At 35.2% G+C, this 27,680-nt stretch overlaps 2 protein-coding genes and 1 non-coding gene across 4 annotated transcripts in view; 2 read left to right on the plus strand and 1 right to left on the minus strand.

Moving 5' to 3' along the window:
- LOC134651308 (hornerin-like) overlaps positions 1-27,680 on the minus strand; it is a 215,213-nt gene that overhangs the window by 99,983 nt on the left and 87,550 nt on the right. The window lies entirely within an intron of this gene.
- LOC134651321 (monocarboxylate transporter 10-like) overlaps positions 1-27,680 on the plus strand; it is a 187,261-nt gene that overhangs the window by 91,290 nt on the left and 68,291 nt on the right. The window contains exon 1 of one of the 2 annotated variants that reach the window (XM_063506382.1): positions 15,164-15,364. The exons of the other annotated variant lie outside the window; for it this stretch is intronic. The gene's annotated coding sequence lies outside the window, so the exon portion shown is untranslated. Of the gene's footprint in view, positions 1-15,163; positions 15,365-27,680 lie in introns of those variants that run through there. 2 annotated transcript variants of the gene reach the window in all.
- On the plus strand, positions 323-394 carry Trnag-ucc (transfer RNA glycine (anticodon UCC)). Its single transcript has one exon. It is a non-coding gene; the product is annotated as a tRNA-Gly (tRNA).

The raw sequence follows: 27,680 nt of genomic DNA on the forward strand, positions 1-27,680 counted from the left end.
AGTATTTGCGCAAGTGTTTTTAATGTAGGTACCTCACCATCACTCGAACATGTTTGTGAAAACTCTTTTGATTGAAAGATTTAAAGTCATACTATAGTAAACAAGTACTTAATTTTTTTTTTATTGTTTGTAATGATTTATTAAATAGTCAATACTTACAGCAAAAATACTAGTACACAAGAAGTAATTAAGTACATACTAAAATAATGTTAGGTACATACGTTTCCATAAACATGTTCGAGTGATACATTAAAAGCACTTGCGCAAATACTTAGTACATCTTAGGTTACAACTGAAAAGTATTTTAACGAAGAGTCAACATGCGTTGGTGGTGTAATGGTCAGCATAGTTGCCTTCCAAGCAGTTGATCCGAGTTCGATTCTCGGCCAACGCATAATTTTTGCAAATTGTTATTTTGTTGCGTGATCACCAGAGCTTGACGGGGGTGAGCTATTTACCTTATAATTTGACGTGAGACATGTCAAATTATAAAGGTAAATAGCTCACCCCCGCCGAGCTCTGGTGATCACCATTAGAAGTTCACTGACTTTTTCCGCAAAAATTACTAAACAGGAGTTCTCCTACAAACCAGTGTTTAAAACACCAAACGTTTGATTCTTTTGTCTTTTACTGAGGTACAAGGTCAAGGCTCATTTCTTTAATCAACCAGGTAGGTACGTTTCCAATTTGTCGACGAATGGACAGTATCGAGCTATCATGGTCGCATTTTTATCACCTGCCATGCCATGCGTCACTTTCGCACTTACATATTTGTTAGAACGTGACAGCCACGGTGACAAATGATAAAGGGCCGGCCATCTTAGCTTAGCCCTACAGCAAGACTATTATTGCCGCGCTTATCCATGACATGACATGATAAAGCATACCTACTTACATCACTTTCTGACATCGCGCGTTATTAAAGAATGAGCGCTGTCATTTTGAACGGTAAGCGCGAACATAATACATTGAGCTTGTACGAATTTTCTATCTCTTGCCAAGCATCTTAAATGTACCAAAATACATTGTATTAGTAACTTTCAATTTTTACCGCACTGATGCACTCTCTATAAGACCCAATGCCGCAAACTTTTAAACATGAACGCTTCAACTGCAAGGAACAGGCCAATTCGAGTTTTAGTTATTCTATCTGTTTCCGATATGATACTGATCTGCCAGTGTCAAAAGTGACATTTCTTGAACCAAAAATGTCACTTTTGACACTTGGCGAATCAGTAGGTATCATATCGGAAACGGATCGAATAATTAAAACTCGAATTTGCCTGGAAGTTAGTGTGGTATAAAATAACGAAGCGAAGACTCGAGAAGGCAATCGACGGTGAGAAACCGAGATTGCATCCAACTCTGATTTTAAACAAACTAATAATAGGGGAAGTTAGGGAATAAAGATTATGTGCTTCCGACCTATTATGCTGAGTTTACACAAGATTGGTAAACTAATGCTTCGTACTTTTAGAACAGCAAGTGCAAATGAATAAAAGTCACTCCACACCATTTTATAAAAACAAGCATAAACACCTCACAAATAAAAAATTATAACAAAAATATGTTAAGTATTTCTTTTATAAAATATGTTATTTCATATTTTAATTTCATTTTTTTAAGTAGGAATTGCCTGTTTTGGCGTCAGAGAAGAGAATATGTTAAAAAAAGTTAAGATGTGCTCTTTTCTATACTTACTTGTGTCAGCGCAAGTATTATGATATTTTTATAAGTACCGGCCCATATTCGCCATTGCAATTTGCAACTGAGGTCAGTTGCAAATTGCAATGCAATACTATACTAATTTACGAACTTCTCGGTCAAGTACCTAAACATTACTTCTAATGACAACTACTAACTACACTCGTGTAAACCGAGCTGGCGGTGCTTCTGTGCTGGTTCAATTAAGTTCTGATATTGAGATAGCCTTTGAGAAAAAGACTGTAATTGTATTTGAGACACAACTGGCTTTAAGAAATTTAATAATAGCAAGACACCAGAAAAATCCTTTAAATTTGCGGTTGTTAAACGCTGGGTATTATTTCTTTCATATATTTTCTTTCACACTTTTCTTTGAATTTAAAATAGCAAAAGCCTTTTGAGTAGTTTCTTATTATTCATTTTTCGTATTAGGTTTGCATATAAACAATGACAACAAGTCTTTTTGTTTGGAAACTATATATAAACAGTTTTAATTTCTATTCAGTGTAATTTAGAAAATTCTTATTAGTTCTCATCAATATCACCATGATTTTCTCGCCAAATATTTAATCGTAATTCACTTTTTACTTCCACCATTTTTGAACTAAAGAATAAAGTTTTTAATTCATGAGCATAGTTCTGATAAGAATAAGACCTGCTTTATTTGCGTGCAGTAAACATTTAGAAATTATGGACACTTAACAACCTGCTCGATAAAATCCTAATATTTTGGCAAAACCGAGGTACAAACTGGTATGGAATTTACGTAGGTAAGTCGACTATTTAAAGTTAGGTACTCATCAGATCCACCTAAGTTAATGAATGCAATATTTTCGAATATTACAACTCTTTTCTCTTTGTACCTACCAACATAAAATAGAAAGGGGGCCTAAATTTTGTCACTGGCTCACTGGGGCCCATTTCTCAGAAGCTCGTAACTTGTAATTACAAGTGGAAGTCCCTTTCTAACAAAAGCTGTCAAAAAGTGACATCCGCTTGTATGACAAGCTTTTTAGAAACGGGTCCCTATCCCTGGACAATTGTATTACAAGTTACAAGCTTATGAGAAACGGGCCCCTGGTCAAGTTTTCTGACAAAGTGTGCTGTCAACGCAACGCAAAACTGTTTGGGAATACCTGCTCTGTATGATAGGTATCAAGTATTTACAGTATAAAGAAACTTAAACGGGTTTTCAAGTATAAGTAACATTTAATTTTAGGGTTCCGTAGTCAAAATGGCAATAAATTCTTGGTTGCGTTTTTATTTTCGTTTCTGAAGCCATTTTATATGTTCGTTTCTGAAGGCGACCATCCACTATCACGGCGATAACATCTTAATGGACACTGGCTACTGGGCACTACATAACCTCGAAATATGATACGATTTGAATCAATGGACCTATAATATTACGGACAGAATTTTGCTTACAACACAACTGTGATTCCAACATCCACCAGTTTCATAGTATTTACGCGTGACACACACACATTGACAGCCCACATCCACCAGTTTGCCGTCAGACGAATCGAAACGTCATTGAAGTAAACATGTCGAAGAAAAATATAAAATATACCGGCATGCGTAGTTAAATCCTGCTAGAATTGTACTGATCGAAAGAAAAAAAGTCACAGAATAACTTTTCATACTTACGTTTATCAATCAGTACGAAAAATCACGATAATTTGTTGTTTATAAATTATCAAACTGCAAAACAGGAGTGTGACCAGTAACATGAATAGGGTAATTTCCCGAAAGTAGGGTAATTGATACCCTTCTTATTAAATCATTATGTATTAAGAGATCATTTAGGTAAATGGTTAAATTATTGATTGTGCATTTCAAACTAGGTCGGTATGGTAATTTCCCGATACTAAGGAGATTAGACGCTTACATGCATGTTTGATAGTTAACGTTTGTTTGTTATGTATTATATTTTTTTTGTTGAAAACCAGATATGTTTCAAGTTAAATTTATAAATTAAAAAAACATGACGAACTGATTTCATTACGATGCTAAGTATCATTAGGTATTGAAAATAATGTTTGCACAAAGTAATTGTGCAATATTGCGAATTTCAAGACCTATAAAATCAGATACGTACACACTTTTTTATTGTCTAACGTAAAACTGTTCCAATTTTTTTATTCGAAAACAAGGACGATATTAAAAATAATTGTTTCACCATTAGGGGAGAATTTGTGTTACATGGTAACACTCGTCTACACGCACACATTCAAACCGTCCGCCATTGCAGTGTCACAGTTTGTCTTAGGTGACAGTCCGTCCGTAATATTCTAGGTCCATGTTTGAATCTACACGATTACTTAACTATTAACGCCTGTCTGTCTCAGGCAATCATGTTTTAATAGTTTTTGTACCAGTCACATTGCTCACGACTGGAATATAATGATTTTAATCTTAATTGTCACCGAAAATAAACGATAAAGCATTGCGCAAAATCACTTACAGTAAAATTGAGAACATCTTTCTATTTTGAAGTCGGGTAAAAACTTGGGACCCAATAACTAAGCGTCCCCTTGTATTTATGGTTCTGAGTCCCACTGTGAATCGACCTCCTTTTTTGTACGAAAACAATTCTTTTTGCTTTTCCCACGTGAGTTATACGTACACGCTTTGCACGCTTACCAAGCGAATGACTTTTATCATGCAGTTTCTTTTAGTACACTTTTGCACCTTGCTCCTTTGTCATAAGGCGAAAAATGTAAACATAATATTGTCGTCGACTGTACCGTACTAGTTGTTTGTCTTTCGTCTTAATAAACGGCCATTGGTGTTAACATATCGGTTAGGAACATGCAATTTTTACCCGACTGACAAAAAAAGATAATAAAGAAGGTATGAATATTTTATAATCCTTTATCTCGTCCTACGACCTAATTACGTTAAGTATTAGGTATCTACCAAATAGGTTTTTTTTTCGTTATTCTTCTGTTATAGGTATGCATGCATAGGTATATGTAACCCCCACAATAATCTTAAATGTATTTTTCCAAACTTTTCTTTAATCTAAGTGACGATACCGAACTGTTTACCAAACGGAAAACTCCCAAACTTTAATAAGTTGGTTCTAATCAAGTGATTTCATTGTTGATATTGTGATTGCAGACCTTTGTTCTGCACATTGTTTTTTCTTGAAAACTAATTCTTGTCACAAGGGAAAATTGGTTTTGCCGTTCCTCTGTGCGCAATTTTCGTCTATTGACTCTGATTGCAGGTCTTGGAGAGGGTTATTAGGCACGAGACGTTGCGATAAAAGTTAAGTATGCGTACCTAGTTACCAAACTGTATTCCGACGAGCTTAATTCTTTATTTCAAAGGTTAACGAATATCTTAGAACTTTACCGGAGAGCCACAAAATAAAGAGGCAGTTTTCAGAGGCTAAGAATTAGATATTCCTACGTACGTCTTCTGCTTCTTCTTTTTCCTCGCCTTCTTCCACCTATGTACTAAGGTATGTTTACAAAACTATAGTTACTCTGTAACCAAGGACCACAACTTGTACACGCTACACACTGCACCCAATTATGATAACGAAGAGGGTGAGGTGAAGTGATATATAGGTGCCATTTGACTTGTAAAATGCTACGCCGCGAGCAGCACTATTACTTTAATTATCATCATACACCATGTAACCATGGATGCAATTGAAATATGTAATTCGTTGCACTCTCGTACACTTAAGCAAAGCGTTTGACAGCTCGTGATGACATGATGCGTGAACGATCATGGCTCTCACCAAATATTTTTAATAAGAAAGTTAAAGAATATTTTGAAATATTGCTTATGCATTCTGCCATAATTCTCCAGAACACCAAAAACGTATACCACATACATATATGGACGGGGACAATTCATCTTACTGTGAAACTCTCGCAAACACACACGCAATGGGGTATTTCGTTTATTGTGTTAGGTACTCAAATTTATACTCTACCATTAAAATGTAAGACTCAAGTTTATGTTAATCTTAAGTGCGGTTTAATCCACATTTCACAATGTACCTCTGCAAATGTATTATTTATTATTTTATTAAAAATGCCTTAATTTTCCAAGAGTGCCCATCTACTCGATATACTGGGAGGCCTCCCGGAAGACCCTGATAAAACTAAACGACAAATCTCATAAGTGAGAGTTAGATTTATGATTTCTCTGTATCTGTTACCTACTGTATAATGCCATACGATTAAATTAAATAAGGTAAACACAATTCCTGATTAAAATTCGACACGTGTAAACGCTTTATTTTAGTTAGATTACATTGACTTTAATAGCCTCTCAATCTCAATACGTTTATAGCTTATCTGTGCCGCCGTGCTTGTAACAACGGCGTTTAACATTCCATACACAACGCAGAAAATGGGATTGCAATGGAAAAGTGCAAACTAACACCCACATCTCACAACGGCTACGCCTCGTAGGATTATACCTATGTATATCACAGGTCTAAGAGGACTAGTACAGTCAAGTGTAAAAATATGGGTGCATATAACTTTTCAAAAATATGTCCCATAGTTCTTAATACGCTGACATAAGAGCTACTCGTATGGGACATATTTTTGAGTATGATGTGTGCACCCATATTTTTACACTAATTGACGTTTGGAGGAAATATGTGTTAGGAGGAAAGGTGATCCACGAATATATTGACAAATAGGTACTTATATTTGAATAAAATGACAGCAAGCTGGAACGTCACACATGTTCAGTAATGAACACAAGTCCTATTCTGTTAAAAATAAAAACATCTCGGGCGAACAAACTAAGTTACTAGACGTTACACTCCAGCACACACCAGGCGCCTGCACACAATGGACACAGCTCTCCGTTAATCTGCGCAATGGCTCCAATTGTCCCGAGAGTATAAATCGCACTCTTCCTCACTCGCATTTTAAACCAACCTCATTAATAAAAGTCAGTTTAAGCAGACTCGCTTGCGTCCGCTAAGCCGGAATCAAATCGTTTATCTCGACAAACAGTGGCGACAAAAAATCTGAATTAATTGAGCTCCGCTGTCTGTGTGTGACGTGCATTTCAGAATAACAAAATTCCTTTTGAAAACATTTATACTGTTTTCATCGTTGTAGGTGGCATTTGAGTTACCTGCTACTGTACCTACAGTTTGCAGCCGCATCAATTTTTATTGTAAATTTTAAAGCTGCAGATTTTTTTTAAGTTACCTAACAGTCGGTACCTACCAACGCTCCAAGGGTTCTTTACAATTTTTTACAAATTAATTATATTTTTTTCATAAGCATGACTAACGCTTGAGCTTCTTATAGATTATTCTGTAATAATATATAGATTAGTTTTTTAAATTTTTTCCTATTATCTTAAATTACTGCCGTTATTTTACTTTTTGGTACAGAGCCCTATAATAGTTATTTGTTTTACAAGGGGGCAAAGTTGTTGTTTAAAAACCGCTCGTGCTAATATTGATACCCGAGCAAGCGAAAGATTCCAAAATTGAACCACGAGCGTAGCGAGTTTCGAGGATCTTGAGCGTTGCGAGGGTTTCAAAGCACGAGGGCTAAAACAAAATTTGCCCCCGAGTGAAACACAAAATTTTTCACCACACCAACCCGAAGCAAATATTAAATGTTTACCTCAATATCAAACAAAATCAATCAAATCCATATGAATGTTATTAAATATTTATCATCCAAAATCATCATTTAAAAGTCAATTCTACCAGCAAACTCAAAATTTGCATTTGATTACTTTGCCTCACATGTGAATAAAATGCAACTTTGCTATTAGTTTTTGAAGTGCAAAGTAAGCCTATCCGAGCTGGTGTGGTGAAAACTATTAAAGAGTACATAATACTTACGTATTTAAGTGTTACACGTAATTCGATAGTCAAACAAATTATCTCCAACAAGCGATTAGTTTTAATATCAGGGCTACTTTAATATAACAAGCACTCAAAAAGCCTTCAAGCCACCATCATCTCAAATGACACAAACATTTGAAAGAGATTTGCGCGATTCGTGTCTCGTCACTTTAATAAAAATGCCGTCTAGTTTTTCAACCACTTCTGCTTCTATTACGTTATTAGAAAAAAAACTTTATACACTATACAATAAGAGTCTTTTTGCAATTGTATAAATGTATTAGATATGAGTTTTGAAGAGTAATTGTACGAAAGTTCGGAGACGCGTGCAGAGTGCCAAAACGAGTTTAAATTCTGTGCGCACATAGCAAAACTATTATTATTATTGCAAGTCGATGTAATTTTGCTCATCCTCAAAACGTACAATTACTTTTACGGTATTGTTATACGTAGGCATCGGATAGCTATTGAAATTCGCTGTCGAAGGAGATTTCAGAAATCGTAGCATTATTATTTTGCTGTTGTAAGCTGCTACGAGTGGCTGGTTTTGTTTTATGATTTTAGCCAGTTTTTATTTGTTGAAATATAACATTATTAATCTTCATCATCACCTTCCTGGCGTTATCCCGGCATTTTGCCACGGCTCATGGGAGCATGGGGTCCGCTTGGCAAGTAATCCCAAGAATTAGCGTAGCATCTAATCTGACCTTCCAACCCAGAGGGTAAAAACTAGGCCTTATTGGGATTAGTCCGGTTTCCTCACAATGTTTTCCTTCACCGAAAAGCGACTGGTAAATATCAAATGATATTTCGTATCTTAGTTCCGAAAAACTCATTAGCACGAGCCGGGGTTTGAAGTTGAACCCGTGACCTCCGGATTGCAAAAGTGGCACGCTCTTACCGCTAGGCCGCCAGCGCTTGAAAACATTATTAATCTTATATTTTAAGTATTTTGACCACGATTGGAATAGACAAAGTTTTAACTTACAATCTATGCTAAGGCTAGGTTTAGCTCAAATATTTATCTTAGCTGAAAATCTTTCCAAGGTTTAAAAGTTACTGCATAACTCTCTTGCCACTGAACTTCATTCAACTGAATGACGTTATATTCGTTAACTTGGAATACTTTTGCATTATCTCACCGTATAATTGTTTGTAACCGGAAAACTGGACTCCGGTTATTATTGACTGCTCAAGTTTAAGCTATAATTGGCGACGAGGGATCGCTTAAGAGACGCATTAAGGCTGAAACCATCACTGTCGCGCCATAACAGTTGCCGTTCACATTGCAATACGAGCGCGGGCCAGTTAAACGACAAGTCAAAACGTGTCTTTTTGTGTGAAAACGTCTAGAAAATTAGTCAGATTAATTTGTATCACACGATTAATTAATAGCTTGTTAGCAATGCATCAGCGAATCCAAGCGCATATTGACCCCATAATATAAGGAAGAAGAGAGTCTAGAAAAGTGGATGGACCATAACTAGAAGCCATTCAGATACAGGTCGCCTAAAAGCATGATCCTTAGTCATAAACAACTAATAGAGAAAGAATATTGTACAGACACTTATACTGCTTCATTTAGGTAAGTGTTCGGTAAGTGATTGGCGCAACAATCCAGATGCCTCAAATTTCATCCACGCGCCTTATCGCGGCCTCTTGATTTTCACTTGACAACATAATTGCCTCTCATAACCTTCACAAACTATTATCTCGACAACCTTTAGTTGAAAACAAGACTTTGTTCCATTTTAACAAAGTTTAATTTCGAGTGAAAGCAGAAGCGAGATACGAGCTTCCGAAATACCTTATGATTGCCGTGACATGGTGGAATCATGCTGATTCGAGTCGTATATTTTGGCCAAATGAAAATTTATGGACGCTTCTTGTAATTTTGACCTTTAACAATTAAAGTCCATCAATCAATTTCATAATTCTTTAATATTTAGGGTTAAATTTCATACCTCTAATTGGACGTAGGTAGTTCTGAAAACGGGAACCAACCACACCATACATACAGTAAGTATTCAAATTATTCAAATCTAACATCTTGTTTAGATTCTACAGGCCAGCGTTTCTCAGGTCTAGGACATTACTGGAGGTAATTAAAATAGGCATACATAAGTACCTAGCCTATTCTCGTTCAGTAGTAGGTAATTTTATCTGCAACCTTGAATGAAAAGTACTGAGAATTGGATCTGGCAGAGTTACAGGTTGATCTATTTAGAGTCCTCTCGGTCACGGACCCTCAAATGGCAATTTTAAACCAAACTTTTCAAAAACGTAGAAAGTGTGACACCGGAAACAAGATAAAACCAATTACATCTTTAGATATCCAGATATTCATTCGTGAAGTCTTCTCTTACTCTGACCAATTTTCAACTTGATTTTATTAAATAACGCCCGCCAGGTTCCCCAGGTTCTTAGTTCTTACCAGTAACGTAAACTAGCGGCTAAATCTTTGATACCAGAAATCCACTTCAGATTACTGTCACAAGCAGGTCAAAGAGGGAATTCGTAGCCCGAACCACCCGGACAAACGTCACGGCTTGAAGTTTTCCGAGTAATTCACCCACCTTACACCCTTCAGGCACAGTTGATATTACTAAAACAATACGAATAGTTAAACCAGTAAGATTGTTGAATAGCTATGACAGTTAAGTAATTATTTTGAATTGACTAATCTACTTATAGTCACCTCCGTTTGTGCCGACATTTAGAAGTTAAATTGCCCTAAGACAATCTCGAAGGAAACTTCTCCCTAGTAATCAAAATTTCTGTCGTGTCGCCAAGAAAATAATTTTAATTATTATAAAATGGTTTGATTAATGTATTATTATTTATATTTGAATATGAAAATGACATTTAATTATACATCTTATTAACATGCACGGATGGGGTATGATTGAGCCACTTTCTTGTATTTTCTTGAGTATTATTGTTACACAATTCTAGCTTGCTGGACCCAATAACATTTATTCATTGTTTTTTTATATGAATGTATAAAAAAACAATTAATAAATGTTATCGTGAAATCATTTCTTTTTTCAGGTAAGCAAGTAGCACATCACAACACCTTTTTAACCTTTGCAGTTGTGTGCGAATTTTCCTTCTTAACAAACTTACTTTGACCAAAACCTAAGGTGACCACCAAAACTCACTAGTTTTTACTAAAAATAATTAAACTAAATTCGACCTTATTTTGGTATTCATATTTATGGTTCACTATGGCTATGAACTTGTGGTGGCAATTCATGAGTTTTGGTTGTTACTTGACGCTATGTTACCTACCTATGGTTTGTAACGAAAAATCTAAGTAGCCGTACTGTACTGATATGATTTACTGTGATTTGGGAGCAATAACTTGCTTACAAATAGTCGACCGCGACAGTTTTGTAGATTAACTTTTTATTTGCATACCTTCCGGCGCTGCGTTCGGTTGCGAATTGTTATTCTGTCTTTTACTACGTAATTAAATTAGCTCTTTTCCGTTTTCTTATTATTGTTATAAAAATAAGTTCATTGTTCCTTCTCGCTTTTTTTAATCGGGCTAAGTACTTGTATGCAGAATAAGAATAAATACATCTGAATTATTTTTTTTAACTATTGTCGTTAATTGTGTATCGGGGATTGTTTCACAAAACAAAATAACAGGTCATATCATGGCTACATATAATATAAGTGTAAAAGTAGAAATTATAAACTATGACGAGTCGAATCGAATCGGACCACTTTTCATATTGTCATTCATGACAGACGTCAGCAAAAGTAATTCTGTTACAAGTTATCTGGGTAATCTCGTTAATTTTAGATGTTTACAAAACAAGTGCAAATTGGCAACAACGGATGTCTCTAAATTAATTATTTAGTACCTTTGAAATGAAGAACATCGGTCTGTCTGTCCATCCGTCAGTCTATTTACGGAATGACGTTTGGTGTTATCCGGTCACAATTAGAGGAGCCAATTAATAAATTAGATGATAAATCGGGAGTTTATAAATTGGGCAAGAAACGCGGCGCCAAATTTGGGATTATAAAAATACGTAGATATCTTAGAATAAACATAAGTAAAGCTTTCTCAAGTTTGACAATATGATACCGATCGTTGACGGCATGTTTGTCACCTCTAATGCTGAGCATTAAGATTAAAGATGGCAACTATTTATGACCGCTATTCTGACAAGGTGTTCCCAACCGGTGTGACGCGACAAGGTGGCGCAGACAGCTATGAAAGAAACAAATAGTTTTTTTCTTCAAAACTTAAAAGGGGTACAGGTTTTTTTTTTCAGTGAAACTCAAAGCTAACAAAGTTGAAATTTCAGATTTTGACGATGCCAAGTACTTCGACATATAGGATGGGTAGGGTACGTTACTTTTATATTATAAACAGTTTTCTTTTGCATGTTATGAACTAAAAAAAGGAATAAGGTGCACATTGTTACATCTATACAAATGCCTAAAATACAATATTGTTGAAAAGTCTTCTCAAGATGTGAGGAGTAGTTTGAATTTCAGTCTTTTGTTTTATTTGGTTTTAATAATAAAGCTATAGATAAAGCTAATCTTGAGCATTAACATAGATAAAATAAAATAATAATGGACATCAATCCCAGACCACTTCAAGGCCTATGGTATAAATTATGGCCTGTCTTCTGATTTTCTCCTTACTGATTTTTTCCTTGTGCAAATAAAAATCAACGTAAAAAAACTATTTTAAGCAAGAACCATTACATTCAGAAAACATTAACTAATATTTTCTTTTTCATACTCTCTTACCAGAATAATGTTTGATTACCTCAACGACGCCATAAGAATAAGAAGGTTTTTATTGTCCACTGTGTAGGTAGGTATACATATAGATGATCTTACAAATAAATGGTATCAACAGTTTCGTGACATGGACGACATCTTTTTTATTATAAAATAGTTCTTGTAATGAAACGGCCAAGCCACATATTCTGACTAAGGTGTGGAGTCTGTGAAGGTAGGGCCTGTAGAGTTAGAAGCTTGGCTCTACAAGATATCTGATAACTTTTTGTCAGTGCGAGCCTTATGGTTTGGTCTTGGCAACATTTTTCATGAAAATGTTTTTGGTGGGATTTCACATCTTTTTGTAAGTTGCTTATGACAATCTTCCGATTTAAAGGGTTGCGGGTGATTTACTATTAAAAATCCTGAAATACGTACTTGGGGGGTATCTTTTATATACAATCTGCTTTTTTACTGATTCTCCATACAAACTTCAACCCCCTTTTTCCCCTAACGCCTTTTTCCACCCCTTTTCACCCTTACGGGGTGATTTTGGGGTTGAAACTATTTTTATACTTCCCCATAACAATAACTATCTACATACCAAATTTCAACTAAATCGGTTCCGCGGTTATCGATTTCCCATACAAAATTCCACCCCCCTTTGCACCCCCTTAGGGGTTAATAATTTCAAGTTTTTGAATTATTTTGTTGTTTGCGGACTAATACTATCTCACATACCAAATTTCAGCTTTCTAGGACTTCAGGAAGTACCCTAGAAGTTTTGATGATCAACAGTGAGTGAATGAGTCAGTGACGAAATCGGGGTTTTTTAGACATTAATAAAATCCAAAGTATCCCGATTGTTTTGTTTATCTGGTATAATCCAAACCCAAGTTAAGAGGGTTCAAAAAAACGACGAAGCGCTTCGAGAAAAGGTAGGTAGTGCCCTTGCGCTTCGCTTTGCTCGTCTTGGCGGGGGCACTACCGTGCCCCCAGATAATGTCATATAATAATGTAAATCCACAGAGGAAAATGGGGACTACGTTTGTATGGAGAGCAGTCTTCCACTATCGTCTTAATCATTTTTAGGGTTCCGTAGCCAAATGGCAAAAAACGGAACCCTTATAGATTCGTCATGTCTGTCTGTCTGTCTGTCTGTCCGTCTGTCCGTCCGTATGTCTCAGCCACTTTTTTCCGAAACTATAAGAACTATACTTTTGAAACTTGGTAAGTAGATGTATTCTGTGAACCGCATTAAGATTTTCACACAAAAATAGGAAAAAAAAATTTTAGAACTGAAACTCAAAAAATTTTTTTCATCAAACCCATACGTGTGGGGTATCTATGGATAGGTCTTCAAAAATGATATTGAGGTTTCTAATATCATTTTTTTCTAAACTGAATAGTTTGCGCGAGAGACACTTCCAAAGTGGTAAAATGTGTGTCCCCCCCCCCCCTGTAACTTCTAAAATAAGAGAATGATAAAACTAAAAAAAATATATGATGTACATTACCATGCAAACTTCCACCGAAAATTGGTTTGAACAAGATCTAGTAACAAGTTTTTTTTTAATACGTCATAAATCCCCTAAATACGGAACCCTTCATGGGCGAGTCCGACTCGCACTTGGCCGCTTTTCTTTACTGCTATCTTGCAGTTTCCAGTTTCTATTCGAGATGAGTCAAATCGAATGTTTACTTTATTTTTTCTTTGTTTTCATGTCGTGGCGTTAAAATAAATGTATTTCTTCTTCTTCTTCTATTTCTTCAGTGCTTCGGAGAAATAATTTCTTTAAAGATCCACCTAATTATAAAAATGCTAGTGGCTACTGATTAATGGCAGCATCAATACTATAATTTATCTTTAACGCGCGCTCGGCGTCGTATTTGTCATATGATTAGGGAGTCAAATTGAAATAAATTGAGAAATATAAATAAACTCATTAAGCTTCAGAGTATCAGACATACTCGTATAAAATAATTGTAACTAGGTATGTACATAATGAAATAAACAAAAGAAGATAGGTACCCTTTTATATCTTTAGACAAGTTTTCTAAATTGATGATTTTAAAGCTTTTGATGTGTTGCTGTACATTATAATTACCTATGCAACGTTATTTTGCATATTGCGGTGTCCACAAAAACGGAAAAAAGTGGTTCTGAAATATACTTAATTTACATGCTAATTAAGTACGATAAATTGTGTATGTAAGATTTTTTTACGTTCTCGCCAAATCCTTTTTCAACATACTTACATAATATTATTTGACTTTCAGTATCTTCGCGCTTATTTTACTCAGGATAGTTTACAATCCTACGGTATCAATTTGTGAAGTACTGACTCTAGTTCATGAAACTTTTTAAATAAAAACTATCAATAATTATCTGCATGGCAACGCCAATAAACTACAAAAAATTTACAAATATATCAGTACCAATAAGCTCTAATATTGGCAATACATTGAGAAATAGCAACACCAACGTAATAGTGTAACACGTATGTAAGTGCGGCTATACAGTTGATTGAGGTGGTTACCTAGGCGTCAAGTGTTTCATATAAAGTTAATACATGATATCAAGTCGGATAATAGTCCGGTGTACTGTTATTACCGATGAGCGAACTATCACTGCACCAGGTTTTTCATGATCTCTGATTACAGATAGTTACTACAGATCGAGGGGTATACTTATATCGGTTGTTTGGCGCTCAGGGATATATGTGTTAGTCAAACGCTTAGCGAGTCTCATGCTCAAAAGAACTAGTTTAAATCCGCTCTTAGATTAGGCGCAAGTTTCCAAGGGTGTAAGCTAGCTAAGCTGGTTTGATTGCGCTCGCCGAGCGATTAGAAGACAAGGTCTACACCGGTCGAATGTGGAGCAAGTTGCGCCGCGCGGCGATGCCTCCAACAAAAAATCAGTGTAAGCTCCACACGAAGTCAAAACGGTCGCGCGCTCGCTACCACCGCGCGGTTTCGAACTTTCCGAACTAACTTCAAACTAATTGAAACCCCCAATTTTGAGCCCAAGTGTTATTTTAACGTGAAAAGTGTTATTGTGTAAGTTCACATATGGCCATGGCCCGGTCGTGTCTCGTATAGAATCACGACCGAGCACGTGTTTGGAGTCTTGCCGTTCACTTCACCTATTTTGTCGTATGCTGGTCTTACTATTAGTCACCGGCCCTAAGCAAGCCCTTGCGGCATTTTTTGCCTCTTCATAGGTTGATCATTCCGAGTACTCCTTAGGTACACTTAAAAAACACGACTCATACAGGGTGAAATTTTGGAGACTGCACAAAAATGAAAATGTGGGCCGAGCATAAATAGATTTTAATTTTTTTACAGGACATTGATAAAAATGTAATTATTGAGGCATCGTTTTACTTAAAAACAATATTGAAACATACTTATATTAAAATTTATGCAGTGTCATAAATGTCAGCCTGTGTTAAGTTGTTTAAAGAGTAGTAAATTAATGCTGCTTAAATACCTTAATATGCAGTTAAGTAATAATTACTTACCATACATGGAATCATACTCGTACCTTATCTATTTATAAACCTTAATCGCATAAATATTATTTTAACAAAACATACATTTTTAATTTTAATAAGTCAACAAGAAATGTACCTAAAAAGCTCTACATGAGTAAAACTCTACAAACCTTGAGAAGGATCAGAATTGATTTGAAGCTACTTTTCTATAAATATTGATATAAATAATTTCAAAGTTTGTATAGAGTACGTTCGTTTCTACATATGTTATAATAATATATTAAGTACTGAATCAAGTAATTCATAGAAGAGATAAACATAAAGGTTATTTGCTTTTTACACAAACTAGTAGGTAAGTAATATGCGAAGACAATCGTATTGATGCTGACATCCTCTGCATGGCCATTCGATGTGCCAATTTGCGATAGACCAATCAGTGAATCCATAATTCTACTACTAGGGACTTAAATTAAAAGACTAGCACTTTGATCTGCAACGTTTAAAATTTTAGAAATAGGTACCTATATCATTAACTATGTACATAAGGCCAAATACTTTTGATACACAGGAATGATTATTATTACATAATAATTTTCGGTCCACACCATGAAAGTAATAGATAACTTCATATAAATTTATAATTTAAAAAACCCCAACGCAATGAAATGGATGGCTAAAACCGATTTTGATAAAACATGTGTAATGACCAGCGCTAGAAAACCTGCTCTCAAATAAACAAAAATCGCATCCAAATCGGTTTACCCGTCTATAAGAGCTACGGTATTTCAGACAGACACACATAGCGGTTAAACTTATAATATAACACCCCTCTTTTTGCGTCGGGAGTAAAAAAACTGTAATCAATCCTTGAAATTATAGCCCCAAAATCAGAGGCACCATGTATCTCAAGTAAAGTTCAGTTTGGGCAATGGGGCCTAAGTAATAAGTCCGATTTATACGTGCCCCTTATACCCATGTAGAGAAATTGGTCCATGGAAAGTTAACCGTGCGCGTACCAATCTTAATTGTAGGTAAAGGTCACTAGTATTTCTACAACTGAACCTTTCCAGAACAAATTAGCCGTGCTTTTGTGTAGGAGCCCAGTGTTGAACTTTACTTATAATTGTATGAGAGAAAAATACTGTTTACTAATTATTTACTTCGGCCTATAAGCGCAAAAGGGCGTTTTCTAAAATAAATATCGAAAAACTGATTCTTTCAAATCTTGACATTCTTGGGCTCATTTTACTCAGAATCGACAGCCTTCTCCATCCTTCCATTAAAAAAAGATGTCCCAAAATGTCCATTCCATTACGTCACGTTTTATTATGAGAAAATTGTTCACTTGTATGGACGTAACGTAGTGGAATGTACAATTTTCATACAAATTTTTGGGACAAGTTTTTTTATCATCAGGATTGAATATGCTAGTGATTCTGATTTGAAAGAACCCAAAAACACCAGAATCTGTGAGAATCGGGTTTTCAATATTTGTTTTAGAAAACGCCCAAAAGCTCTTACAATATTTTCAAATAAGGTAGCGTACAAATAAATGATCGCCGGCCAAAATAATACAAAGTGGCAAGCATAAACAGGACAAAGTAACCAATAAAATCTCCCCTAATATCCATATGAGGTTTTTAAAAGTAGCTACAGGTTTGATTTTGAGTTTTTGATTTTCGAATTACGATCGAAGAATACGGTCCTCATTGCTCTTTTTATGTAAACAAACAAAATACAAAAAGCGTAAATAAAACTCATTTGTATATTGGGTCGTTTACCGTCGCGAGTCGTATATACAAATACCAATTAAGGAACGAATTTTTGACGATACATGTATAATCTTTAAATCACGTCTCGTCGATTTTCGCATTCGTATTGAGAACACATCAGAATATCTCAATCTTATATTGCAAGCCCAAACCGACCAGTTAATACTTATACAATATATGTACCTACATATTGACTGCATCTACGTGATAAATCAAGGATTTATCTATATACAAACTTGTTTTGTTCATATGCACATACTTACTAGCATTAATACTTACTATATTCAAACTTATTTAAAAAGTTAATGAAATTGGCTTAGAGTTTGATTTTGAGCATATTCAAAATTTAGTTACTTTTTATTTGATATGTAAACACGTTAAAAAGGCTGTGTATTTAGTACATAATTCAAATATAATATTAATCTGTCAGCTCCCACGGCTCATATATGAGCCAGAACGCTTATGGTGACGTCATATCGTGGAATTCGACAGGTTAAAATATGCGGCAGTAAAAGTCGGTTTAATTCTGCTAATTAAAACCATACTTTTACTCGTAAATTGTCCCGAGACCAAAGCCCGATTAAAATTGTTAGTATTTACCAGACCCAAGCAAAAGAAATTCGTCAAAACATCCGGATCCGTGGGAAAAAACTAGTATTATACACCGTTATTGGCAATTTGTTATTATTCGATAGCCGACATTGCAAATTTATGAGAAAATAAAGGAATACAATTCAAGTTTTAATACCAAGTAGGTAAATGTATAGGTACATGTTAATAGTGAAACCAGTTTTCGGTTTAGCTCATATCATCAATTAAAACAAGCGTGCAATCAGTTTAATTGCGTTTGAATAAGAATAACGAAACTTAACTGCAACATGTATTATTTTAACAGTTATATAATATAAAGTATAACATAGGTACAACAATTACTGTTTTATTGAATAGAATATAGCGCAAAATTCCTTTTGAATGACGGAATCTTACACTACTATGTCTTGGAATCCAACACTTCCAGTTTAAAAAATTTTACCCTAAATTGAAAACCAATGCTTTAGGAGTAATTTACGATTAAGTATAATAAAATTTAAGGGTATCACATTTCCGGAGTCACTCTGTATAAGTGACACTTCAGTTCAAAAGAAAACTGATGCCTACTTGAATGATTTAACCTTTTATCCATATTCCTTCAGCGGACAACGTGAGAAAATCTCACTTTCTAAACTTAGTATAGTGTTACTATTTTGACATATATAGTTAAAAATACATGAATGGTTACCTTTTAGAAACAATAAAGGGCAACAAAAAAATCTGTCGTCGTGGCGGTTGAAAGATGGCGGCGACAAGCGACGAGAAATGCACTATTACGAGAGAGATAATTAACTTTGTTACCGCTGCTACGAATTCTTGCTAAACTGTCTCATTCTTTAAAAAATAACCGTAAAACTGTTGTCGCTTACGTCTAAAAAGCCCGCATTTATATTAGAGGCTTTTAAATAAGGTCGTAAGCGACATTTGCCCTAAGATCTTGTTTTATGTGAATGGACACAATTAGCCCTCGGACGGCCGGAATGCTTCATTTTAACGGAAATATCTGGGCTACTTCAGGCATTTCTGCGTGTACGGCTGATGAAAGTAGATATGCAACTAAGTGCCAAAATGTTTCTTCTTCTGACGCTGATTTTCTAACTGGCAACTAACCTTTAGGTAAAGGTAATTAGGTGATTTTTTTTTCTTCATAAAAATCACCTATTTCGAAGTCACTGAAAAGCGTAACCTTTGTCACCTTCGTCATAAATAAAAACGAATCATGCGTTACAAACATCTCCATACATATTTTATTAGCCCCCGTTTAAAATCGTAACCCTTTGAGTAGTCGGGTAAAAATGCCTTCTTCTGAAATACAGTTCTTCTATCCCTTTTGTAGCATTACCATTTTTATACTATGCCTAACAGTGAATAGCTTTAATCCGTACTCCTTTTATTTTCAACCTTAACACAATTTAACTCCCTCGTGTTTCATACACGAAAACGGAAACGGCAAAGGTTGAACTTTTCACCTGGGAATTTAAATCCTACATTTACATATCATATTCAGCGCACATATTTAAATCGAGCTAAAAGAAAACCTCGTACGAAAACTGTTGGAAATACGTTTGTTGAATTTTCTATTGGTTGCAAACCATAGATTACCTATGATAGATTAAGTTTTACGGACTACTTTTAAATGTGGATCTCAGATTAAATAGGTGCTCTTATACTTGTATTAGGCCGCGATCTGTCAATGTCGTTAATTTACTTGGTTCCTGCGTCATTTTATTGTCAAAACGAGACTCTATTCGCCTTATCAGTATGGCTGGGTTTGACGTGATAACCTATGTCCACATAAATGACATACGCTTGCTACGTCAACATATATATCCCTGGAACTCAAATTTTGTTGAAATTCAGTCTCGATGCCGCCGGTTGTAAGGAATCAAGTTACTACACATATTGTCTCGCACGTAACATATTTTTTTTTTTGGTAAGAGCGCCAATGCCTGGTAAACGCGAGTCATCTGATACGCTCAATCTAGCGGGTAAGTGATGGCAAACGGATTCGTCGTCGACAAAAAGGCGCGAGCCAAACCGTTCAAAGGCTACTCTAAACTTTTTTGTGAACTAGTGCAAAGTTGGAGATATGTGGGGAAAGCATGAATAGGCAATTCCGGGCATTTCAGATCACGTACTGTCCCCTGGGTCCCGGCCAAACGGAGACACATAACTTTCATTCGATGCTCTTTTCGTGAAAACTTTTTTGTGAACGGCGAAAAAATTGAAAACACGGGAAAGTTTTTTTTTTCAAACAGCGCATTAAGGGCTAAAGTTGTACGATTGTTGGCTTTTATTTAGCCGATTAATGAAGTTACAACTACGATATTTTGTAACTTATTACTCCGGTATTATCGCACTTAGAATAAGTTTGAGTGGTTTTTGCCATTGTGACCGAATGTTTCCAACATTGTTTGGAGTTTTATGAAAGGTTTTTTAATAGTTGGATTCGTAATATATTTATTTTCAATCGTAGGAATATCTAGGATGTATGAGTACCTAGCCAATTAAGTCACTTTAACTGAATAATTTTCCGGTAGCGGATGGTTTGCAGAAAGGTACCTAACATATACCTACATACATAATATTGATTTATTTAAACCACCACAACTCTTTCTCTCTCTCTCTCTCTCCTCCTTTTTAGGGCAATATACTATTAACTGCGATATTACCGACCAAGCAGTCAGAAACACCAAAACATTCTGGAATTGGCAAAAAAATGAGATAGGTACGCAGTTATCTCAAAGAAACTACCGTGAGATGTAACGCGTTCCTTTACCTCCTGTTTAGGGCAACGGAGCATCAACCGCGAATTTACCGACAAAGTAGTTCAGAAAGACCAAAATACACTCGAATTGACAAATAAGTGAGATACGCAGTTATGTCAAGGAAACCACCGTGCGATGTGACGCGTTCCTTTACCTCCTGTTTAGGGCAACGGAGCATCAACCGCGAATTTACCGACAAAGTAGTAAGTAGTTCAGAAAGACCAAAATACTCACGAATTGACAAATAAATGAGATACGCAGTTATCTCAAAGAATAGTTTCTTCGCACGGTAGTCCGTGTGATGTGACGCGTTCCTTTACCTCCTGTTTAGGGCAATGGAGCATCAAACGCGAATTTACCGACAAAGTAGTTCAGAAAGACCAAAATACTCACGAATTGACAAATAAATGAGATACGCAGTTATCTCGAGGAAACTACCGTGTAATGTGACGCGTTCCTCCACCTCCTGTTTAGGGCAACGGAGCATTAACTGCGATGTTACCGACGCGGCGATAAAGATAAAACAAACTCAACATACCACGCGTTGCATTGATACGATCACTGGAGCTCTTGCGAGGGTTATTCTCAGCTAACAAATAGGTTAGGTATATATTACCTTTTGCCCTTTGTCTCGCCTTGACGGGGGCACGGCCGTGCCCCCCGATATGTAATATAAATGTAAGGACCTGGAGTTAATCTACCTGGAACCGGGTACACAAGACCTACCAAGTACCAAGCTACTATGTAGATAGACCTTATAGGATAAGGGTCTCCCCAAACTTATCGACGCGGAATCGGCAATGCCAATAGAAATGAAACTTTATGTCCACGCAATAAGAGCGAAAAAGACGCCGACGCGTCGGCCGTCGACGGCCGAACGGAGCCGAACCGAACCTTACCTGTTTATGCTGTTTACTATCGGCTTTCGCCGAATCCGCGTCGATAAGTTTGGGGAGACCCTTACGTGCGGCTTACTATTGGCGCTTCGATAAAAAGTATGAGTACGTTCATCCCAGTTGCGCTACGATCTAACAAAACTTGAGTTTTGAAGGTAAACGTAGGCTTAATTCTGTAGAGTTGACTAAGGATACACCAGCATCATTGCCGCAGTAATGCGGCGAGACATTACTGCCGCCAATGTCAAAATCGATGATTTGACCGGGATATTTGACAATTGCGGTAGCAATGCAGTCGGCAGCAATGTGGAGCCTCATTATTGCAGCAGTAATCAAGTCAATCCAAACGGTACCCTAGTACGGATAGCGGCTATTAGTAATTTCACAAGTTAAATAAATTCATTACTTAAATGTAATTATATGTCAACCTGTCTGTTTTGTTTTCCGTCATTTAACAATCGATTTAAAACTAATTTTAAATGTGGTAATTTCAATTCAACTCGCGGGTGATTCCATGGAAGTTGATTTTTGAAAATTCACTCATAGGTATTACAAGATTTTTTGTTCCTGAAATCTGCCGTGTCACGCGCATCTCGTGTAACTTTAAAAGTTGAGTTTCGAGATAATTACGTTTAAAGTTTTAAAGATTCAAATGCTGTTATCCTTCATGGTTTATCGTAATTTTTAGGGTTCCGTAGCCAAATGGCAAAAAACGGAACCCTTATAGATTCGTCATGTCTGTCTGTCTGTCTGTCTGTCCGTCTGTCCGTGTATGTCACAGTCACTTTTCTCCGAAACTATAAGAACTATACTGTTGAAACTTGGTAATTAGATGTATTATGTGAACCGCATTAAGATTTTCACACAAAAATAGAAAAAAAACAATAAATTTTTGGGGTTCCCTATACTTAGAACTGAAACTCAAAAATTTTTTTTTCATCAAACCTATACGTGTGGGGTATCTATGGATAGGTCTTCAAAAATGATATTGAGGTTTCTAATATCATTTTTTTCTAAACTGAATAGTTTGCGCGAGAGACACTTCCAAAGTGGTAAAATGTGTCCCGTCCCCCCCTGCAACTTCTAAAATAACAGAATGATAAAACTAAAAAAAATATATGATGTACATTACCGTGTAAACTTCCACCGAAAATTGGTTTGAACGAGATCTAGTAAGTAGTTTTTTTTAATACGTCATAAATCGCCTAAATACGGAACCCTTCATGGGCGAGTCCGACTCGCACTTGGCCGCTTTTTAATTTTTTCTAATGTACATGTAGGAAATATGGTCACAAAATTAAAGATCCTATCTTTAATTTTTTTTCGCATAATTGAATAGTTTTCATTTTATTCGAATTAAATGGTTCCGCATGACCAACTCTTCCATACTATAGTGGTCACACGAAGTCGTGTAAGTCAAGTTACATGACATACGCGTGATCAGACTTGCCACGTATTAAGCGAAATAACAATTGTTGTCGTATAAATCAAGCGCTCGGCCAGTCATGCCTAAGTGCCTAACTCCGGTAACTTAAGAACATAATCATGAAACTCAAGTTAACTGAGTTGTGTCTGACGCCATCGGCAAAAAAATGAAGTTACATGAGTTAGTCATATGCTTTTCTCAGTAAATAATGAAGATTTTCCAAATGTTCTTTTAGAAGATATATATTTAATGGTTTTTAAGACGATTTAGACTGGTTACCGCAACTCATGTAACTCGAGTTAACGGAGTTAGGTGTGACACGGCAGAAATGAGCCCCAGTAAACGAAGAAAACCACCTGGGAATACCCCACTACGAATCCATTACATCGGGAATGGTAACAGTGCCGACATGCAATAAAAAATAACTCATCCCCCCGACTCTTTATGACAAACTTGCACATAACAATAAATAACCTGTCGTCATTACAGCGAAATAAATTTTATACGCAATAATTATTGCATGCTGTAAATTGAAAAAGTGGTCATACCCGTCGTCTTTTGTTTCGAATAAATCGAAATAAAGCCACGGCATGGATTAATAAGACATTATAGAGGTTAATAATTTTATGGTTTTATATGTATTGTCTGTGGAATCTAATCTAGTTAAATAAAATATCTTAGACAGGTTTAAAAAGTTTAGGTTGACTTTTAAGTACCTACATATATATCACAATACTTTATACTTCAGATTACGCCGATATGATCAAGCCGATTAATAGCACGGTCAACAGTACAAGTTACTAAGCGGCCTAGGTGATAAAAATATCTTAATATAACTTTATTGTTATCGGATGATGAAACCAAAATTCCTGAGATTTCGCAGTAATTTACGTTGAATTTGGAAATACTGTCGAACTCTGAAATTTGCAAGTTTCCAATTCTTGTCAAGGTCTATTAATGGATCGAGCGGGTTATAGCGATCATAAATGACATTAAATTTAATAGGCGTTGCTCGTTTAGTAGCTATGAGTTCACTTCATTTAATGAAGAGTGTAACTTTGTATTAAACTTCTAAATTAAATAAAAAATACTTTATATTTTGAAGTAAGAATATTTTTATTCATTTTCAGTAACTTTTAAGCACGTTGAACGACTGAACCGGCGACGAAAACTTTTGCCACATTATTTTAGTTAAAAAAATAAAGTATATCCAATCATCTTTTATCTTTTTGATTGAGCTTTATACTAATTAAACATTATTTTAATAACCGTAAAATATTATCTAATCAAAGATGTTCCTTACTAAAACAACGCCATAACGTTTTAATATGTTCATTGTGAACGACACAAAAACATCATAATAAATATGATCATCCAATGCGTGAATCCTCAATAATGGCGGCCACTCGCCAAATAAATTGCTCGCGTGTGCATTTTTATCTGGCAGATTATAAACTCGGAATATATATGCGAGACGCAAAAAAAGAAGTTGACGCATGCCGTGTTCGCTGCTTTCCTTTTGATAAAACACTTGATTCAATGAAGTGATGTATTTTCGTATGCATTTTTTTCGCGAGATTTTTTTATATTTTATACAGATAAGTTTAGTTCCGGCGTTGTAATATCAACTAGACATAAAATTATAACAAAATGTTGGGTAATATCACGTATAGTAAGTGAAACGTCAAGAATATTATAGTATTTTATGCAACCGTTGTTTAAGAGAGGTCAAAAAAGGCGAGTGGCGTGAGTAACAATTTGAGGCGAAGCCGAAAATTGTTAATAAAGACGCCACGAGTATTTTTTGACTCAGTTAACGTTAACGTTGCATACTTTTTCTACGACTAAGCACTTACTTTGAAATAAAATTGTAAATTTAACAAATATTTTTAATTCAAGAAGTAGCAAAAATGGACGGTACGGGCGGAAAAGAATGAATGATTAAATGAAATTAAAAAAAAAACATGTCTATGGTTCACTTATTTGTCAGAGATGCCATTTAAAATAAGGTTGGCAACACTGTATTTCATTCAATATGTATTTTTTAAGTGGTCATTACACGAAGTGTCGTAAAATCGCCAAAAAGATATTGCGTGTATGCACAAATACTTTTTTTGGGGAATAAATAGACTAAAGACTTTTGTCTTGACAACTATAATATAGGGGTTTAAAGGTGTGTGCACGACCCTTTAAATGACAAATAAAAGTACGGGAGTATAAAAAACAATAAATAAACTAACTTAACTAAATAAAACTAAATTAAAACTAAAGACTAATACTAAATATAATTAAAATAAATCTAAAAAATTGGACCCCTTTGGCATGGTGCAAAATATCAATATCTTACATTCTACAATGTGAGTGAGACTGTAGTTCTAGCATAAAGAAATTATGTCATGTTTGATGAAATAAAATAAGCAATATACCTATTTACATATATTTTAAAAAGGAAGTTTCTAGACGGTAATTGCCTGATAAATATGAAGACATTCGCTTGAACACAATTACAGTGTAAGCATGTTACTTATTTCATAGTACAGCATAATGTACGGAAGAGTAATGAAGTGGCGTCAAACTTTGGACGTTCAAGAGCTATAAGATTGATGGCGGAGATTCCGGCGGTACTCCATTTCCGAGCCAGTGGGATTTATTTTTACTTACTGCGGAAATTTAATTACACCCCTTTGTTACTAACAGTTTTTACTAACCGGTAAAAGAAGAAGTATTCAATTCCTGGCGGTTTCGTTTGTTTCGCGATCATTTTGTATATCAATTATTTAAGAGTTTATAATCACTTTATATGTTTGGCTTTTCTTCTCAATAACTTTTTCAACTTCCATGCAATCCTGAAGAAAATACTATCAATGAAAAATAATTTACTGTAGAACCTACTGAATTTTGGTTTTCGTTTAGAGGAATTGTCAAAGTTTTTAATTTCTACATACCAAGATACTACGTAAGTTTTTTGTAACCTGTAACAGAGTAAATTAGGGTACTTAGATTACAAGGTTTTTGTTGTAAGGCTTCGACAAAAATATGTAATTTGGTCAGCTAAATCCTGTATGACTTTTTACTACTATTATAGTTATTATGAATCTTTGTGTTTATTATGTGTGGAAGTAATACGCTTATTGTTTTTGTAACATTTTAATAACATAGGTACTTATCACTTCTTTCCTGTTAACTTTCAATTGATGTTATTATTCAAAAATACATAGAACTTAGACCAAATGGACCACAATTATTTACAGGTTATAAACTGTTCATTTCAGACTTATTTTTTATACAAGCACAACTTGTATAAAGCTTGTCTTTTTTAAAATGCATCTCACGCATGCATTCTGATCATAATGGGCAGCGAAGCCGACCCAGATGCATGCGTTAACGCACGCATCCCATCATTTGCAATAAATGACAAGTGACACTTGATTTTATACCGAAGACATGGCATTTATCGAAGCATTCGACTTGTTTTTATAAAAAATATACGTATTTTATGTTGGTACAAATACGGTCAACTAAGATTATATTTTACTCGTGTTCCATTATTTATACTTTAAACTATAAAATAGTTACAACAAACACACGTTATATATTTTAACTGGATAGAGAAACATCGCACTATTAATTACGTATCTCACAAGCTAATACGGAATTAACTACACTTTTTATACTTCAGCAAACATATTTAACAAATAATAAAATTTGCTCATTACTTTATTCATAAAACTTAGTAAACTTCTGTTAAATTTTGCCCCTGTCTAACAAACAAAACTATCAAAATGACGGATAAAGACAAACGATTACCTAGATCTCTTGTTGTATTAATGTGTTCATAGGTACATATACAAAATTACAAAATTTGTGTAAAGCAATCCGGAATTCAAAATGTTGTCTGTATAATTAATTAATAATATGCAGTCTAAAAATACTAGCTTGATCTTAGCCCCTCCCATCCTCTCCAGCGAAAAATGTATTTACAAAAATCCCTTTCTAAGAAACTTGCTCTCTATTTTAGCTACGGAGAAATAGATTGGTGATATATATTTTGTTCATCTTTCAACAGAAATTCTGAGTAAGCAAAGATTTAAATAACGTTTGGGATATATCATAAGCGTAGTAAGGCAAATGTAATATTTTTAGAAACATCAAGCAAGTTACATTAAAACATATTAATTTATTTAAACCTTAGATTTATAGAGCAATTACAAAGACATAACATTACAATCAAACTAATTACAGTGGAATCCGTTTATTATTACTCCGCCTATACTGACCAACCGCTTACTATGACGCAATTACTGTGCAAAGTTTGGTTTTCATATAAAATTCTTAGTGACAAAGTCGGATAAGATGACTTCGCTTATAGTGACAAACCGCTTACTATGACCTAAAAATCCTATTTTCATGAAATTATGTCCGGTTT

The sequence above is a fragment of the Cydia amplana genome, chromosome 10, assembly GCF_948474715.1.
Source record: "Cydia amplana chromosome 10, ilCydAmpl1.1, whole genome shotgun sequence".
In the NCBI taxonomy this organism is placed as follows: domain Eukaryota; kingdom Metazoa; phylum Arthropoda; class Insecta; order Lepidoptera; family Tortricidae; genus Cydia; species Cydia amplana.